At 43.6% G+C, this 17,613-nt stretch overlaps 1 long non-coding RNA gene across 1 annotated transcript in view; it reads left to right on the forward strand.

Moving 5' to 3' along the window:
• Window positions 1-3,246: 3,246 nt before the first annotated feature.
• LOC121000761 overlaps window positions 3,247-17,613 on the forward strand; it is a 34,937-nt gene continuing 20,570 nt past the window's right edge. The window contains exons 1-2 of the long non-coding RNA XR_005778895.1: window positions 3,247-3,310; window positions 3,422-3,472. This is a non-coding gene — a long non-coding RNA (uncharacterized LOC121000761). The remainder of the gene's footprint in view (window positions 3,311-3,421; window positions 3,473-17,613) is intronic.

Genomic DNA, 17,613 nt, shown 5'->3' on the forward strand with positions numbered 1-17,613 from the left:
TTGTTCTTTTGGCTCCTCCCCGTAAATTCTGATTGGCTACCTCCTCCGGCCTCTTTATGATGTTATGGAATGTTGTGCTGTTGGCTCCTCCCCCGCACATTATGACATCACACACATTATATAAGGGGCTGCAGAGCTGACACTCCCCTGAGGGTTGTAGTTGGTGCTGGAGGTAAGTCTGCTGTGTCCTCAGCTCCTGTTGATTCTGTCATCTTCTTCTATCATGTCTCCTCCTCTTCAGTAATGGCCGCCTCTTTCCTTTTCCTCTTCTGCAGCTTTGGTTGGTGAATTGCTTAGAGTCAGGTAAGTCCATCTTTCCTGTAAGTGTACAATATGTCTGATTACTCTCAGCACCTGAGTATAACCGCATGTAGAAGCTTCACAGATGGACCCAGTAGAAAGGGATGCGGGTGGCAGTGATGTACCTACCGCAGAGGGAGACTTGGTGACTGCTATGGGACAGGGGCTGCTCTATGCATTTGCTTTTTCTGCTTCCTGTTGTGTTTTTCCTGCAGTGGTCACTAGGGGGAGCTCACTGTATTCAGCTCACATGCCGTTTGATTGTAGTTTTATAAATCCGTATGCACTGAGCTCCCCCTAGTGGTGGCTGCCAGCTGCTTTGTTAGGGAAGTAGGAGATTTGGAAGGGACACTCTGTGTTTTGCTATGTGGATCAGGAATATAACTGCTGGGTTTGCAGACATTTCAGTTGCTATGGGGTCAAACAACTAAAGGCCCATTTCCAGTGAGATATAAGGTGCAGTTAATGGTGACTATAGAGGATGGAAGGGGGTGTGGAAAATAGAATGTGGCCCCGTCCTCAGTGTTATTATAGATGCCCCATGGTCATCTCTGTTGTGTGCATCATTCCTGTGTCTGAACTTCATAATTTTTTCACCTATACAGAGTCTCTGTACTGTGACATCGCTGTGTTTATTATCTCTGTATTACCCCAGTACTTTTTGTGTATCGGTAACAGTAAGTAGGTCCTTAGGGTTTTGAGTGCTGGGGAGTTCCTTAGTCGCTGCTATAGGTTAGGGTTTTGATGGTCAGATAAGGGATAAAATGCAAGGACCAATAAGTGAAGACTGAAGATTTGAGGATAGGTCTTGAAGTTTAGATAATACATAAATATTGACAGAAATTTTTCGTTATAGGATCAGGTCCTGAGGTATGGGTACAAGTTGAGGATAGATCTGGTAAATGGGGCTTGTCCATTACTCATTTCCACATGACTATTCATCATTTCTATATCAATAGAGCACATAGAGCATGTCCTGGACTCTCACTGTCTTATCTACTTTTAGATTGGAGGAAGTCAAGGAGGAGAAAAAGGAGAAGGAGGAGATTAAGATTGAGGAGAAGGAGATGGAGAAGATTAACATCGATGATGAGGTGGAGTATGGTAACATCAAGAAAGAGAATGAGAAGATTAACATCTTGGAGGATATAACCATGGAGGATGAGATAGAGGAGATTAACACTGAGGAGGAGTTGGAGCAGATAAACATCAGGGAGGTCGTGGAGGAGATTAAGGTTGAGGAGGCGGAGGAGATTAAGATCATAGAGGCAGAGGAAGTTAAGATCGAGGAGATGGAGGTGATTAAGATCAAGGAAGTGGAGGAGATCAAAAATATGGAGAATAAGATCGAGGAGGTAGAGAAGGTTATGGAGGAGATAAACATCGAAAAGCAGGGGAAAGTGGAGGACAATACAATCAAGGAGGTAGAGGAGAAGAACATCAAGGAAGAAGAAGTACTGGAAGAGATGGTGGAAGTCATCAATACTGAGGAGAAGAATGAAGGCGCGGTGGTGGAAGAGGAAGAAGAAGAAAGTGAGGAGGAAAAATATCAGGTTCTCATGTAAGTACATCAATGTAAAGTTCTGTATATTGAGTTAGGACAGTGATTGAATTGATTAATCAAGAATATGGCAAAGAACCTGTGGAGCAGTTCTCCATAGCAGCTAATTAGGTCACAATTTACATTTTCCAACTGGCTTTCAGAGCTACAATCTGATCTTGCAGCAGTTTGATAAATCTTCCACACTGTGTAGAAGAATTACTGATCCACAACATGCAACATTTATTGTCCTGAACATCACCCCACATTCTACCTATAGGTAAAGCAGCCCAAGGTCAAAAGGTCAGATATAATCTATAATATTTCTATCTCTAGATCTGAATATTAATAGATAAAAGCATTCTTCATCCACAGCTCCACCTTCATATATGAGACGTCGATAGTGGAAAGGACACAGTATAAATCTCCATGCGTTGCACAGTGCACAGAAAACACACTTCAGGCAACCACAAAACATTTCATACAGTCATCAGGCCTCATACATAAAAATGCGGGAAAATGAACACAGAGATCTGATTGGCTGTTACTTTGGAAATCTCAAATGATGTCATATTGTATCATGTCTATGAATGAGAATATTCCTAACCTGTAGATATAATCTCGTTGTATTTCCCTAACAGGTGGAGGTGGACGGTGAAGGGCTCCGAGCTTCCAGTAAGGTGATTATATCATAGAATAATAGGGCAATATAGGCGTCTGCCTTACAAGGTGATGGATGAGTTGTCCCCCACCATATGTGACATGTATATTTATAGAAAGGACAATTCCCCTGTGTCCTCTAAAGGAAGGTAGAAGGAAAGCTTCTGAATTTAATATCAGTCTATTTATCTGAAAGACTCGCTATATTGATGACATTCTCATCATAAAACATTCTAGATGCAAGGGGTTAATTATGTTGTGATGTCATGGATATAAATTATTACTAGTAAATGTGATAATGATCAAAGGGGGCACCAGTCTTGCCACATCTTATATTTGGGGTGTATATTGAGCAGTTCCAGTAACCAGACCTGTTTTCTATTATAGGATACGAACAGTGAAGAAATTGGAGCCACCCTTTAAGATGGACACTATGTAAGTGTATAAACCGGGCAGGGAGGAACTGGCAATGCTGGAGCCTGGGCAAGGGGGGGGGGGGGGGGTTAGTACAAACTTTTTTACCTTAAAACCAGACCATAGAGCATCACACTGATATCCCATCTAATCTCCTCCCCTAATAATGATGAGAACAAAGTCCTGATATAATGTATGTTCTATGTCTAATAGCAAGGAGGAAATAGAACTGGAGGAAGAAGAGGAAGAGAAGAAGGTGGCGGAGAAGGAAAAGGCGGGAGAGGAGGAAGTGAAAGAGGAAAATGCTAGAGAGGAAATGGAAAAGGAAAAGATGGGAGTAGAGGAAGTAGAGGAGAAAGAGACTGTAGAGGAGGAACAAGCTGAGAACACAGCAAGGTGAGTACAGAGTCTATATATAATGAGCTGATAATATTTCCAGATATAGGTATATATAACTATGTGATCGGAGCCCATACATTGTTGTTAGAGCAGTTTTTTTCATTATAGACCATTGGACATAGAGGTGATGCCGGTCCGACCAACTGAGGAGACCACCCAGTAAGTTTATAGAATAAGTAAGACAGAATTTTAGTGGTCACATACTTTCCTGCTTTAAGCTTTGTCTCATTTAGTGTCCACAGGACATGACACAGGACAGTCTCCGTGTACAGAACTGTATAGACTGATCCTGTCATCACATGGAGCTGATCTTATCTACTTTAATCTTTCCTTTAGGACAAGACGCGGTTGGTGGACACCAAATTGCCTGAGAAGGCAAAACAAGAGCAGCAGGTAAGTAATAATTTACCTTCAGTCTACCTGTAACTGCCACTTGAAGGAGCTCACTGCATAGGGGTTTACACAGTGAACTCTATGATACATCAGCATGCAATGAGCTCCCCCTATTGGCCACAGAAATAATTGATTTAATGCATTAAACGTTCATGAACTAGGGAGGGAGCAAGATAGTTTTTTGGGGCACTAGGACCCCACTGTGTTTGCCGATGTAGGGAATCTTTAAAAAAAATCTATTCTTACTTTTCCAAGCAGCATCAGAAAGAGCAGCAGGAACAGACTAACAAGGTAAGTACGCTGGACTCACCGTAATCAGCTCGTATCTCTAGGACCTACTACCCTTCTCTTCATCGGTCCCCACTGTCACCTCTTGACCTGTCCACTCTCATGACCCCCCTCCGGTCTTATCTCCTGCAGATGCCTCAGATTCTTCTGCTGCTGCAGTTATGATGACACCGGCGAATAAGAGAAATATGAGATGTCTGGTCCTCATGGCGTCCTCAGCAACACCATGAACTTCACCTGAAGATCTCAGCAAAGAGGTTAAGAATATGAAGATGGTGCTGGGTCCTGCACTGGAGGAAACTGCTGACATCAGAGGAAATCCCTTCAATAGAGGCGGCTGGTGGGCAGGCAGAGGACACACCAACCATGTCTTCTCTGCATCCCTGTGTACAGACATTATCTGATGGCTGCCCTGAGTCCCCTTTTATATGGGGACATACATCCTGCTGCCTGGACATAGATATAAGAAGAAATACATGTAATAAAAGATAGAATATAGGAATCTAATAAATGGAGAAAAAACAAAAAATAAAGGATAAAAAGTATAACAGTCCATTATCTCTCGTTTAGAAAGAAGGAGAAAAGGTTTGATGAAATACATAACTCCTGGTTACAGGCCCGAGGTTCACTTGTCTTATCCCCTTCTACGGAGACACCACAAGAATACTTCATGGCTGAACATCTTCTGGACTCTTTTATATATAGTCTCATTGCAGATGCAGATATCATAAATTAAATTCTATTGTTGGGGCAATAAGACGGGTACTGTATTTTTCGCCCTATAAGACGCACCTGCCCATAAGACGCACCTGGTTTTAGAGGGTGAAAATAGGAAAAAAAAATATTTTTGACAAAAGGTGTGTCAAAACTTTTAATAAAATAACAGACCAATATTTTAACAATGTAAACATTAACAGTAGTAACCAGCAGCATTAACAACCATCATTATTGACTTAAATGTCCAGGTACAGTACTCCTCTATTCATCAGGGAACCCCAACAACTCCTCATCACTACTGTCCAGGTTAATCGCACTCTGTGGCTCAGTATCACTAGTATCGCTGCCTTCAGATTCGTCGTACAGCATATTGTCCTCAGTGCCATCCAAGGCATTGCTAATGCCACACTTTTTAAAGGATCTGACGACGATTTCATCGTTGACTGCCTGCCATGATGTTTTCACCCACTCAAAGACTTGGGTGATGGTGGGCCTCTTCATCCGTCCAGTGGGAGTCAGGTCATGGTTCCCAGCTGCCATCCACTTGTTCCATTCCTCCCTCATGAACACTTTAAATGGCTTATTAATGGAAACGTCCAGAGGTTGTAGCTGGCTCGTAAGCCCCCCAAGAATTACCGCTAGATGGGTGTTCACTTCCTTAAATCTTGTTTTTGTGGATTCGGTGATATGTGCCCTAAACTGGTCAAGCACTAGTAGGGCAGGTTTCTTCAGAAGTCCTCTAGTGCGTTTGGACCACACCTTTTCGATCCATACTTTCATGCCATTTTCGTCCATCCACCCTTTGTCGTGAACATGGACAATCACTCCTCGTGGGATCACCTCTTTTGGCATGGTCTTCCTTTTAAAAATCAGCATTGGTGGCAGTTTGGTGCCATCTGCGCAGCAGGACAAGACAACCGTGTAATGCGTGTTCTCGTGTCCAGAGGTCTTCACAGTTACGGTTTATGCGCCTCTCACATCGACGGTCCTATTCGATGGAACTTCATCCATGTTCCCAATCTGGCCTATTTCATAGCCATGTTTCTTTCGTGAATCCAGCACAAATTTATGAAAAGAAAGAATCTTGGACTCATATTCTTTGGGCATTTTTTTGGCAATTCTTGTTTTGGTGCGCATAGCAAGGCCACATCTCCTCATGAATCTGTAGCACCATGATGCCGATCCAGTGAAGTCGTCAATACCTCTCTCTGCAGCAAGACGTTTGGCTTCATAGATGATCATTTTTGTGGATACTGAGAAGCCATTGTTCCTGTGACATGTGATCCACTCTTTCATGTCCACGTCTAGCTGTGGCCACTTTGCAGCACACCCACGAAGAGTGTGTTTACTTTTCTCCGCTTTCTCCAACCGATCCTCTTGTTTCCTCCATGCACGAATCATCTTTTCAGTTGAAGGCGGCCCAAAATGTCTCTCCGCTGCCCTGTTTCCATGCTCTTTGGCGTACTTTATCACCTCTAGTTTAAAAGGAATTTTATAAGAAAACCTTTTCTGCTTTGACATCGCTCAGAAATGTACAGTATGCAGCAGGAGACTACCGTAATTTTCTGCAATAGAATACAGTAATGGAAGAACTGTTAGCACTACAATTATGGGGGTACTGTAGCTAAGGACATCAGTGGATGACAATGTTATGGGGGGGATCTGCCACTAACACAATGTTATGGGGGGGATATGCTGCTGACATACAATACCTTCCTTATTGGGAAAGGGGGGATCCAATGACACTTTAAGGCGTCATGCAGAAATCCATGGAGCATGGTCCGTGAAATCCCGTCCTGCTGAGTGCACGAAGGGCACAGCGTCATAGCAACCAATGGCGCCATGCGCTTCGTGCACTCAGCAGGACGGCAGGCTGGGATATCATGGACAGTGCTCCACGGATGTCTGCATGACGCCTTAATAAGGGGGTCACTTTATTAGGAGTCAGCTCACTTTATTAGGGGGGGGGGGCACTTTATTAGGAGTTGGGGCACTTTATTAGGAGGGGGGGCTGTCAAGTTTGGTGTTATGCACATTTCCTTCCCCCCACTTCACATTTAAAATGCTGAAATACATCCCTAAGGAATCACAGAGTTAATAAAGTGCCACCCATAATAATAAAGTGGTGTGCCCTGCCAGAAAGACATCCCTAAGGACCCCACTGTTAATAAAGTGCCCATCTCCTAATAAAGTGGGCACTTTATTAACAGTGGGGTCCTTAGGGATGTCTTTCTGGCAGGGCACACCACTTTATTATTATGGGTGGCACTTTATTAACTCTGTGATTCCTTAGGGATGTCTTTCAGCATTTAAATGTAAAATGGGGGGAAGGAAATGTGCATAACACAGCCTCAATGAACATTTCATACCGATCCTCCAGCGATCCTCTGTCCGACTGAGCGCAGCGTGACGACTGAGACGAGGGGCGGAGCAGACTTCCCTGTCACACTTGCCAGCTCCGCCCCTTGTCTTCCGGCTCCTGCGCTCCATTTCCTCCTGCATAACAGCGCTTCGGGCCGGCCGGTCCCTACAACCCAGCACTTACTGGGGCCGGCCGGCCCATACCAGACCCTCCATACCACCATCACCATCGTCAGCGGATCGCAGCATCGGACTCCCGCACCGCCGCCCGCCGCTCGCCGCCCGCTGGACATGTGAGCGCTGCCAGGGCTGCAAGCGCTACAGGTACAGTCGGCGCAGTGTAATATACAGTCAAATATAAGCGCCGGATATGTTTTTTTACCCCAGGTTTCACCTATATTCACCCCATAAGACGCACTAACATTTCCCGTCTTATAGGGCGAAAAATACGGTAAATTATTAGCGGCCCTTACTAAATCTAGTCAACTTTATAAACCAGTCATCCAGTTGCAGAACCCTCTGACTGGCACAGTTACTGCTAATCCTGTATAAATTGCTTAAATATTCAGTGATTACTATGAAGACCTCTATAGGGCAGTCTCTGCTCTCCTCCCCATTATTAAAGTGGTTATCCAGCTTTAAACCTTTTAACAGATGCCTTCAGAGTGTCCAAACCTCAGGTGGTGTTCATACTTATCTGGTCTCCACCACTGGTTTCTAGCTCCATCGCTCCACATCCACCTCCGCAGGTCCGGGGTCTTTGAGAATCAGCATCCTGTTGACGAGGTGGCACTTGACCGCTGCAGCAAATTACTGTTGTTTCCCAGAGACCCTGGACCTGCATAGGCAGCCATGGAGCAACTAAGCCTAAAGCAGGTACCAAGTAAGTATGACCACCCTACTGTTCCGGCTACTCTAATGGGGACTGAGGAAAAGTTTTAAGTTGGATAACTCCTTTAATTCTTTTCTATACTCATTGGATTCTGCTATCATGGAGGAGGAGGTTCGGTGGGCCATTTTTGTGGCATTGAATAGTAAAACACTGGATCCAGATGGTCTTTTGGCAGAGTATTGCAAAACATCCCCTCCCCTCACAATACCTGTCCTAACTGGACTATTTAACTCGGTTTTTACTCATCTGACTCCTATTCATTGTGTTACTGACTCCTGGACAGATCTCCATGAACCTGGTAGAGATCTCTTGAAGACTCAATTTTTCTGCCCAATTGCATTGCTTGACCACGATTATAAACTGTGGAGATTAGCTGTACAAATGGTAGGCAGTCGGCAGGATTGGATGCAACATAAGGGTTTTATTGGAAAAAACACAACTCAAATTTGGTCCAACAGGATGGCTTGGCTTCAGCCCATCAAAGTTCAGTCACATAAAGCACTTATCTTCAGCCCTCATGTGTCATATAACAGTTCAATTGTTAAACAGGCAAAATACAGGAGTCACCTTTGTGCAGAATCTTGTCTTTTCCCTTCTCAGGAACACTGTGGAGAGGAATGCTCCTAAGTCCTCTGCAGACCAACACCAAACACATACTGACAGTGTGTCTTTTAAATTAGCTTCCAGCTGGGTGAGGTGGTAACACAGGAGATGGAGTATGGGAGTGACCTTCCCACCCAAACTCTTCAGTCACTCCTAAATCCCGGACCCAAGTTCCAGCTACCACAAACTCAGCAATCTAACATCACTGGTTGCCATTTACCTCCGGGATTTACATCACTGAGAGCAGCAGCCTCAGTGACACATACTTACCATCAATAACCTCACCCTTTAGATGCTTACATATCCCCCCCCCTCTGCCCAAGGCCAGGGGACTGGGCACTTGACCCTGATAGACAGTAAATCCTTGACAAGGCATCAGCATTAACATGAAGCTTCCCTGCCCTGTGCTCTACCACAAAATGAAAGTCCTGCAACTCCAGGAACCACCGTGTTACCCTTGCATTGTTTCCTTTATTTCAGCACATCCATTTTAAAGGGGCATGGTCAGATACCAAGCGGAATTTTCTACCTGCCAAATAGTACCTCAAAGCCACGAGGGCCCACTTTATTGCCAAACACTTCCTCTCCACTATTGAGTAGTTTCTCTCACAGGAGGTGAGTTTTCTACTCGAATATATGATGGGGTGTTCTTCCCCATTTACCTCTTGTGACATTACTGCCCCTAAACCAACCTCTGAGGCAATATCCAGCAATCCCCTGGGATGTCTCCCATATAATAACTCAAATGGAGAGAAGCCAGTGGAGGACTGGGGGGACCTCTCGGATGGAGAACATGAGATATGGCAACAGACAATCCCAGTCCCTCCCATCCTTTTCTACCACCCTTCTCAACATCCCCTTTAAGGTTTTATTGAACCTCTCTACGAGGCCATCTGTTTGGGGATGATATACAGAGGTTCTTAGCTGCTTAATTTTCAGCAGGTTGCAAAGCTCCTTCATAACTTTTGACATGAAAGGTGTACCCTGGTCAGTCAGTATTTCTTTTGGTAGGCCAGTTCTGGAAAATATATGAACCAACTCCCGAGCAATGCACTTGGAGGAGGTATTCCGCAACGGAATGGCTTCAGGATACCTGGTGGCATAGTCCAGCACTACCAAAATATACTGGTGGCCTCGGGCAGACCTAACTAACGGCCCCACCAAATCCATAGCTATTCTGTCAAATGGAATCTCAATTATTGGCAGGGGAACCAAGGGGCTCCGAAAGTGACTCACAGGAGCCGTTACTTGGCAGGTAGGGCAGGATCGACAAAACCTTTCAACCTCTTGGTAACAACCTGGCCAATAGAACCTTTGCAGGATTCTTTCCTTTGTTTTGTCAGTCCCCAGATGACCACCAAGTAAATGGGTGTGGGCCATATCAAGGACCATCCTTCTATAAGGTATGGGTACCACCAATTGCTCCACAATTTCATCACGCATCTTAGTAACACGATACAGTAAATTATCACTGACAGCAAAATGAGGAAACCTTTGATCAGCATTAGGCTCCTGAGGTACCTCATTCAGTACAGTTACATTTTCCCATGCATGTTTCAGGGTGGAGTCTCGTAACTGAGCAGTCCCAAAGTTCTCCTGTGACACTTCCAAGTCTGGTACATTCTGCTCAGGGTTAGACTCCTCACCCTCATCCCCAGCCAATACTTCAAGGGGAAAACTGTCTGATACCTCATTGGTCACCCCTACAGCATCTGTTTGGGCTTCTTCCCCTAAAGGAATTGGGCTGAAAGAAGGTGAACATGCAACAGGCGTATCATTACAGTGGGAATGAGACCAGAGTTCCCAGAACAATGGAAAATCACGTCCCACAATCAATGGATGTAATAAGTCTGGTACCACACCCACTTCATGGGTCACTGTCCCGCAGCCAGTCCCTACAGTCACTTTGGCCAGCGGATAATGCTTAGTGTCCCCATGGATACAAACCACCCCCACCCGCCTTTCAGGGATGACCAGGTCATGGGGTACGGCAGCACACAAGAGGGTGACCAGGCTACCTGAGTCCAAAAGGGCCACAACACTAACCCCGTTTACCTGGAGTTGACGCTCCTGGGGACCTGGTTCCTGCAGGGGTGTAGCACTGCAAACAGGATGAGCAAACATGGAGAGGCGGCGGGTGGCACCACACTCCATTGGCTCCTCCCCCTGGGAACAGTGTGCTGAAATATGCCCCGGTTGCTGACACTTCCAACAACGGACTTTAGGTCGGCCTTCGAGTGGGGCTTCAGAACGGGAGGGTACCTTTCTTGGAATGAAAAACCTCTTTCCCCGGGGTGAGCCACCCAGGCTTTGTCTGTTGGCTCGGTCCTCCTGCTCAGAGGTAGAAATGGCTGTGGAGGTTGCCCTCTGTCGACGACCACCAGAGGATCCCACGAACTGCTGTGGTTTACCTTCAGGCCTCAGATAAGTCTCGGTAGTCGTAAACCGCTCCACAAGAGAAACCAATTGATCCAGGGTTTTGGGGTCTCCCTGAGCAACCCAGCGGTGAATGTCCCAAGGAAGTCCACTCACATAGCGGTCGAGCACGATTCGTTCGACCATGTCTGCTGTACTCAGTGTCTTGGGTTGTAGCCACTTGCGCACAAGGTGTAACAAATCAAACATTTGAGAGCGGGGCGGTTTTTTCTCTTCAAAAAGCCATTCATGGACTCTGCGAGCGCGCACAGATAAGGTGACTCCCAGCCTGGCCATGATTTCTGCTTTAAGGATATCATAGTCTTTGGCCTGTTCTGCTGTTAAATCAAAATATGCTTTTTGCGGCTCTCCAGTCAAATAAGGCGCCAGAACCTCAGTCCATTCAGCCACAGGGAGTTTCTCCCTTTCCACAATCCTTTCAAACACCGCCAGATAGGCCTCTATGTCGTCATCTGGGGTCATTTTTTGCAAGGCGCGGTGCACTGCTTTTTTTTCATTCACAGTCCCAGCTAACTCCTCTATATTCCTTGGCTGAGCTGACACACTCTCTCTCAGGACTGTGATCTGTTCCAGCAACAGACGGTTGGTTTCCTGCTGGGCAGCACTGACCTGCACAAACTGCTTAACCAGCTCCTCCATGGCAGGAGTCTCACTGGGCAACAATGTAGCAGCCTTTATCCAAGACATAAGCCGGTTACAGAGTAAAAAAAAATTATGCAGCCGTTACCCTTAACAACCACTTGCCCGCATCCGACACCATATGTGGAGATTAGCTGTACAAATGGTAGGCAGTCGGCAGGATTGGATGCAACATAAGGGTTTTATTGGAAAAAACACAACTCAAATTTGGTCCAACAGGATGGCTTGGCTTCAGCCCATCAAAGTTCAGTCACATAAAGCACTTATCTTCAGCCCTCATGTGTCATATAACAGTTCAATTGTTAAACAGGCAAAATACAGGAGTCACCTTTGTGCAGAATCTTGTCTTTTCCCTTCTCAGGAACACTGTGGAGAGGAATGCTCCTAAGTCCTCTGCAGACCAACACCAAACACATACTGACAGTGTGTCTTTTAAATTAGCTTCCAGCTGGGTGAGGTGGTAACACAGGAGATGGAGTATGGGAGTGACCTTCCCACCCAAACTCTTCAGTCACTCCTAAATCCCGGACCCAAGTTCCAGCTACCACAAACTCAGCAATCTAACATCACTGGTTGCCATTTACCTCCGGGATTTACATCACTGAGAGCAGCAGCCTCAGTGACACATACTTGCCATCAATAACCTCACCCTTTAGATGCTTACAAAACTCTAGGTGAAAAAATTAGCGAATCGTTTCCAGCTAATACTTCCCCGTTTGCTCTGCGATGCTCAGACAGGCCAACTTTTCAACTCTTAGACTGGCCGTCACGTCCACAGTACTGGCCCAAAACCCAGCGCAACCACCTACTATGCTTATGGGTTCTTGATGCTTAGAAGACCTTTAGAAATGCAATGTGGCCTTTTTTACATACAAATAAGGGTCAGTCAGCACATCCCAATGCCATAGCTGCACACACAAAGAAAAAAAGACAATGCAACAGCACTCTTCAAACATAATTAAAGTACAATATTGCCATAGTTCTAGAAAATATTCTGGTGCTAATGCTTTGTTTATTTTGTAAATTTGAGATTCTTGGCAAATATAATTTGTACAAAACTATTTGGTCCAGTCTGCCAAACATCAAGGCAATCTCTATAAGACAGGAATCTAACACTAAATACTACCTGTTTTTAGTACCATACTGGCCGCCATAAAATACAAGAAATGTCAGTTCCACATGCATGCTGGGTCCATACTCGCATACATGTGGTACCTGCATTCCCTGGATTTAATGGATGCCATTTTGGTACAAAAAATGTTAAAAGGCAGAGTGGATCCAGCATGCACGTGGAACCTGCATTCCCTGAATTTTAAGGTGGACCATATGGCACTACACCAGGTAGTATTTAGTGTTAGGTTCCCATCTTATAGAAGTCGCCTTGACGCCGGCAGATGGGCCCAAATAATTTTGTACAAAATGTATTTGCCAAGAATCAGAAATTTACAAAATAAGCATAGCATTAGCACCAGAACAGTACCAGATTGCCCCCTGAAGCCTATTTGCCATCAACACTGGAGCCAGAGGTCCTCCTCTGCTCCAGCAGGATCATCTGGGCAGAAGGGGCCACAGCCTCAGGCAGGCAGGAAACCTGCACTATCGTATCACAGCTGCAGGATATAGAGTGGCTGCCTTAGCTTCAGCATCAGAGGTCCTGTGATGCTATTCCTTTTTCCCCTTTCCTTTCTCAGGTTAATCAAAATTAGCTGAGCCATGGTTTATTAATGTTCAAACAATTTACCCAAGGAAAAAACTCGAGCTCCTTGTGCTTCCCTCACTTGTGTCTACAGGACTCTTGTCAGGAGCGCCCTGTTGTCAGAGTCTTTTAATGGGGACCCGACGGCATGGAAGGCAGCGCAATGCCTTCCTTAGGCATCGTGGCTGCCTTCCGGTGGAGAATACAGAAGTATTGGAATGCATTGTAAAGGGGATCAGACCCCAGAAGTTGAAGTCCCAGAGTGGCACAAAAAATAAAGTGTAAAAAAAAGTTGAATAAATAAATTTTTTCCCAAAAAATTAAAAGTTGCAAGTAAATAAAAAAAGCGTCCTTTTCCCAAAATAATGTAAAAAAAATCTTTGTAAAAAAATTTTTTATAAAGAAAATTGGGAAAAAATTGACATATTAATGTATTGCCGCGTCCGAATCGACTGGCTCTATAAACATATCACATGACCTAACCCCTCAGATGAACACCGTCAAAAAAATTAAATAAATACTGTGCTAAATAAACAAATTTTTTTGTTACCTTACATCACTAAAAGTGCGACACCAAGCGATCAAAAAGGCGTATGCCCCACAAAATAGTGCCAATCTAACCACCACCTAATCCCGCAAACAATGAGCCCCTACCTAAGACAATCACCCCAAAAATAAAAAAAATTATGGCTCTCAGACTAAAACATGATTTTTTTTGTTTCAAAAATGCTTTTTTATGTTAAACGTAAATAAAAATTAAGAAAAGTAGACATATTAGGTATCGCCGCGTCTGTAATAACCTGCTCTATAAAAATATCACATGACCTAACCCCTCACGTTAACATTGTTAAAACAATAAAATAAAAACGGCGACAAAAAGCTATTTTTTGTCACCTTACATCACAAAAAGTGTAATAGCAAGCGATCAAAAAGGCGTATGCACTCTAAAATAGTACCAATTCTAACCATCATCTCATCCCGCAAATAATGAGCAACTACTTAAGATAATCGCCCAAAAAAAATATATATATGGCTCTCAGACTATGGAGACACTAAAATGATTTTTTTTGTTTCAAAAATGATATTATTGTGTAAAACTTAAATACATTAAAAAAAGTAAACATATTATGTATCCCTGTGTCAGTAAGAGCCTGCTCTAAAAAATAGCACATGATCTAACCTGTTAGATGAACGTTGTAAATAAAAAATAAAAACGGTGCCAAAACAGCTATTTTTTGGCAAATTTTCCATTTTAATCCATTTTTTCCAGTAACAAAGCAAGGGTTAACAGTTAAACAAAACTCAATATTTATTGCCCTGATTCTGTAGTTTACAGAAACACCTCCTATGTGGTCTTAAACTGCTGTATGGCCACACGGCAGGGTGCAGAAGGAAAGGAACGCCATATGGTTTTTGGAAGGCAGTTTTTGCTGGACTGTTTTTTTGACACCATGTCCTATTTGAAGCCCCCCTGATGCACCCCTTGAGTAGAAACTCCAAAAAAGTGACCCCATTTAAGAAACTATACCCCTAAGATTTTACAAACTTTGTTAACCCTTTAGGTGTTCCACAAGATTTAATGGCAAATGGAGATGAACGTTCAGAATTTCAATTTTTTTGTTACTTTACATCACAAAAAGTGTAATATAGAGCAACCAAAAATCATATGTACCCTAAAATAATACCAACAAAACTGGCATCTTTCCAAAATGGGGTCACTTTTTGGAGTTTCTACTCTAGGGGTGCATCAGGGGGGTTTCAAATGGGACATGGTGTTAAAACACCAGTCCAGCAAAATCTGCCTTCCAAAAACCATATGGCGTTCATTTCCTTCTGCTCCCTGCCTTGTGCCCGTACAGCAGTTTACGACCACATATGGGGTGTTTCTGTAAACTACAGAATCAGGGCAATAAATATTAAGTTTTGTTTGGTTGTTAACCCTTGCTTTGTTAGCGGAAAAAAAATATTTAAATTGAAAATCTGCCAAAAAAGGGAAATTCTGAAATTTCATCTCCATTTTCCATTAATTCTTGTGGAACAGCTAAAGGGTTAACAACATTTTTAAAATCAGTTTTGAATACCGTAATGGGGGTAGTTTCTAAAATGGGGTCATTTTTGGGTGGTTTCTATTATGTAAGCCTCACAAAGTGACTTCAGACCTGAACTGCTCCTTAAAAAGTGAGTTTTGAAAATTTTCAGAAAAATTTTAAGATTTGCTTCTAACGTCCCCAAAAAATAAAATGTAATTTACAAAATGATCCAAACATGAAGTAGACATATGGGGAATGTAAAGTATTAACTATTTTTGGAGGTATTATTTATTATCTATTATAAAAGTAGAGAAATTGAAATCTGGAAATTTGCTAATTTTTGGTAATTTTATTTTTTTTTATAAATAAAAATGAAAATTTTGGACTTAATTTTATCACTGTCATGAAGTACAATATGTGATGAGAAAACAATCTCAGAATGGAATGGATAAGTAAAAGCATTTAAAATTTATTTCGACATAAAGTGAAACTGGTCAGATTTGCAAAAAATGGCCTGGTCCTTAAGGTGAAAATGAGCCCGGTCCTTAAGGGGTTAAAGACAAAAGCAGAGTTATTTACTGTGACATCATGTTTTGGATGTCATATAACCTTAAAATTTTGTGTTCACAGAAGCAAAAGCTTTAATTTTTAACGTAAATTTGTTTTCCCTTAGTCCTAACAGCAGCACAAGTGGGGAGTTCTCCCCTGTGAAACTAGTAGGACAGGTGGAATTTTTGATGAAAAAAATTTCCTATCAAGCAATAGTTAAATAATTAGTAGAAAACCCACCCCTATAAAGGACAGACTACCCATAATTTAGTGCTTTATAACAAGTAGAAACAAGACAAGGGTGGGAAATTTGTGTGCTGCTGTTAGGACTAAGGGAAAACAAATTTACGTTAAAAATTAACGCTTCCCTTACGTCCTAACCAGCAGCACAAGTTGGGACCTAGCAAGCAACACAACAAATTGTGAGGGCCTTCCTAAAGGTACATAATCTTGTCCTGTTTTTTTTTTTTCTTTTTATGAGAGGGCGGCAGACAGAATGGTACGTTCGAATACTACACCCTCCGAGCGCCTAGAGTCTAGGCGATAATGTCTAACGAAAGTGCTGTGGGAGCTCCAGGAAGCCGCAGCACAAATCTGTTCAAGTGGAACTAGATTTTTTTCCGCAAAGGAAGTGGATATTTCCCTCGTGGAGTGGGCGGTGACAAAGGATGGAGGAGCCAAGCCTTGAGATAAAAAGGCTTCCCGGATTGCCTCCTTTACCCATCTACTTAGAGAGGGTTTGGAGGCTTTTAGACCTTCGCTTTTACCGGAGAAAGAGAGCAGCAGGTGTTCTGATTTCCTAAAGTCCGCAGTCCTGTTCAGGTAGACTTTTAGATTCCTGGAAATGTCCAAGGAGTGAAGTGCTTTTTCTATAGGAGATGATGGGGTAGGACATAGGACCGGCAGAGAGATGGTCTGATTTCGGTTACCGAATGAGGGAACCTTAGGAGCAAAGGTTGGTAAAAATCTCAACAGGACAGAGTCCTGGAGAAAGAGGGTATAAGGCTCAGCGGCCGCTAGGGCCTCTAACTCTCCAATTCTCTTGGCCGATGTTATGGCCAGTAAAAATGCGACCTTTAAGGACAGATACCTAAGATCTACATTCTCTAAGGGTTCAAAGGGGGGAGAGGATAGCCCCTTTAGAACAATAGATAAATACCATTCAGGGATAGGTCTCAGGATTCTAGGTTTTAATCTTTCGGCTCCCTTGAGGAACCTCCTGAGTAGGGGGTCTTGAGATAATGGTCTGTCTAAAGAGGCAGAGAGAGCACAAATGTGGACTCTGAGAGTAGACGGGCTTAGACCCTTGTCCAGGCCGTCCTGCAGGAATTGTAAAATAGCTGAAAGAGGAGGATCTGAGAGTGCTACCTCTTTAACAGCACACCACTGAAGAAAGATCTTGTGAATTCTTGAGTACGCCTTGTTTGTAGACTCCGCACGGGAGTGTGAAATAGTTCTCAAGACCTCCGCAGAAAGCCCTCCTGCTTCTAGTAGGGACCTATCAATCTCCAGGCTGTCAGATTGAGTTTCCTCAGATCTAGGCAGGAACCTGTGTCCTGATACACTAGGTCCTGCATTAGGGGAAGTCTCCAATATGTGCCCTGACTCATCTTCATGAGCTGGGTGAACCAAGACCTCTTCGGCCAAAACGGTATTATTGCAATATCATGGAAAGAGGAGGGAATATGTATGCCAG

The sequence above is a fragment of the Bufo bufo genome, chromosome 5 (assembly GCF_905171765.1).
Source record: "Bufo bufo chromosome 5, aBufBuf1.1, whole genome shotgun sequence".
NCBI classification, from domain to species: Eukaryota; Metazoa; Chordata; class Amphibia; order Anura; family Bufonidae; genus Bufo; species Bufo bufo.